The sequence below is a fragment of the Rana temporaria genome, chromosome 2, assembly GCF_905171775.1.
Source record: "Rana temporaria chromosome 2, aRanTem1.1, whole genome shotgun sequence".
In the NCBI taxonomy this organism is placed as follows: domain Eukaryota; kingdom Metazoa; phylum Chordata; class Amphibia; order Anura; family Ranidae; genus Rana; species Rana temporaria.
This window is the reverse complement of record NC_053490.1, coordinates 67,640,542-67,643,009: the sequence shown is the minus strand read 5'-3', so window position 1 is coordinate 67,643,009 and position 2,468 is coordinate 67,640,542. Positions and strand designations below refer to the sequence as shown.

The 2,468-nt window shown below is 44.0% G+C and overlaps 1 long non-coding RNA gene across 1 annotated transcript; it reads left to right on the top strand.

The window, feature by feature from the left end:
- The first annotated feature begins 201 nt into the window (after nt 1–201).
- On the top strand, nt 202–1,769 carry LOC120928528. The gene is made up of 3 exons (XR_005747204.1): nt 202–729; nt 1,278–1,478; nt 1,562–1,769. It is a non-coding gene; the product is annotated as an uncharacterized LOC120928528 (long non-coding RNA).
- Nucleotides 1,770–2,468: the final 699 nt, after the last annotated feature.

Here is a 2,468-nt window from a genome sequence, read left to right as displayed (position 1 = left end):
CAGTCATCCGGGGAGGCCCCTCTGTGCCCCCGGGTGGGGGGGGGGGTTTCCGCGGTCCCATGGGGGTTCCCGACAAGGTGGTGGGGGGTGGTGGAGTGTTCCACATTCCAAACCCCCCCCTTTTTCTGCTCAGGTGCGGCCGGGGGTTCTCGACCGCCCACTGAGCTTTGCCTTGCCGGCGGCGTTCTACGATCATCCCCGTATGGCCGTGGCGGGCTGCGCGCGCATGAGGCGCCGGCGTGCGCGGCTCGCCACGACGTCATGCAGCTTGCGACGGGGGTGACGACAGTGGTCGGGGTCCCCCGACCTTCCGGAGCGCCGAGGGAGCCGCACCAGGGCCGCTCGTGTAGCGGCCCTTACGTCATCTCCGTGATCTATGGGGAAGCCTGGAGCTAGCATGTGTTTAGCCCCCACTCATGGCCACGCCCACTGGCATAAAAAAGATAGTCTGCCTGTGAGTCAAGTCTTGATTCCAGGCAGCTGAGCATGGACAGCAGTGTTAAGCCCCCATTCATGGCCACGCCCACTGGCATATAAAAGACAGTCTGCCTGTGAGTCAAGTCTTGATTCCAGGCAGCTGAGCATGGACAGCAGTTCATTCCTTTTATCTCCTCCAACATTGGAAGCCTGGGTCTTCCCTGCACTGTCTGCAGCCTAGATCTGAATACTCAACAACAAGCTCTACAAGCCCACAATTTACCTACTCATATCCATTTAATCCCTTATCAGGTAACAGCACCCTTTTATTAGTACACTCCTATGTTGATTTTTCAACTTTCACTCCCCCCTTCTTTTTGTTTTCTTGTTTATTTATTTATTTATTTATTTTTTCATTTTCATATATTTCCAACATTTTTACTATCACCATATGTATTCACATATTCCTTGATGGTCCACATAACATACACACTGTAATGTGTCTCACACATCCCCACCCATGGACACGCACTCTTTACCAGACTAATAAAGTCTCTTAATCACTTTTGTCTGCCAATGGAGCACTCTTATACTATTTTTATATTAAGTACCTTAATATACACATCAATTCCTGACCATTATTCATTGACTAGTTACCCCTTCGGGTCATCAATGAGTAGATCTAATTCAATAAAGATGAAAAAAAGAAAAAATGTGTTTTTTTTTTTTTTTTTCTCAGATAAGATTACAAACCTGCTGCCAGTCCCTCTTTTTTATATACATGCCTTACCCACAGATAATCCTACATTTTAGCACAATATGCTATGATTTAATATTTCTAATTCTCTTCAATTACACAGGGCTAACCCATTGGGGGCACTCTGCAGGCACCGGCTCCCCTGATCTTCGGAGGGCGTCCACTGTGCGGCTCCTTGCAACCCCCCTGGGGTCTGTTTTGGTTTCCCTCTCTCCCCCATGGGGTTGTAGGTGGCGCTCCCTTCGGATTTCGTAACGGCTCTGCACATCTCTGGTCATTACAAAACCCACTTCATTCGTTAACGGTAAACCTTATTCTTGGGTCAATCTATGTGATTTATATTTATACTCTTTTGATCGCAAATTTATGTTATGTATATTTTTGTAGAATCAACCATCCCCCTGAAGAGACCACTTAGAGGTCGAAACGCGTCGGGGAACGCACATCACACAGCATAAAGCAATGTTGTATACATTTGTCCAATATTGTGGAATATGTATTGTATCACCAGATCCGTAAAGGGTTTTCTTTTAATTGTTATTGCATTTAAAATGTATGTTATTGACAACCATAAAATAAACCATGCTTTATTATATTACATTTGTTACACTTTTATACCTTTGCTGTCCAAAGCCCCGTGGGGTAAATTCCTTTTTCTACAGTTTTATATCTTTATGTTTGAAGCCTGAAATGTGGCAAAAGGTCGCAAAGTTCAAGGGAGCCAAATACTTTCGCAAGGCACTGTATGCAGTGCATACTATCACATTATGACATTAACATGCGGGGAAGATCATTTTTTTTTATTTTGTGTGGTTTACTATAGCTTTAAATGGAAATAGATAGTTCAATATGGAACACAACCTTGTCCAAAACAACCCAAACAATTAAAATCCACCTGATTGTTTTCTTTCCAATTTGACCTCAGGGAAATTTGTTAAATGTGATTGAGACATGTGTGGATACCTTTTTATTCATATACTATTTCTAAAAAGTAAAACAAAATGTGTCATTTACAGTTTTTGTAGGTTGGTATCTAGTTTGTATGGTGGAGGTGGAAGCAGAAGATAAAATGAGATCAAGGGGAGAAGGGGACAACACTGAAGATGACATCAAATGGGGGCAGCTGGGGACACACATAAAGGCAGTTTAACATTTATGAGGGGGGCAAGAAGAAGGAGAACAGAAAATTGAGCATGCTCTTCACAGTGCAAGGAAAAGTCCTCTAGCACTCAAGGATGGGATATAAAAAAAGTACCTCCCTCTTGAAATGTTTTGCCCAGTGTTCATCAGATGC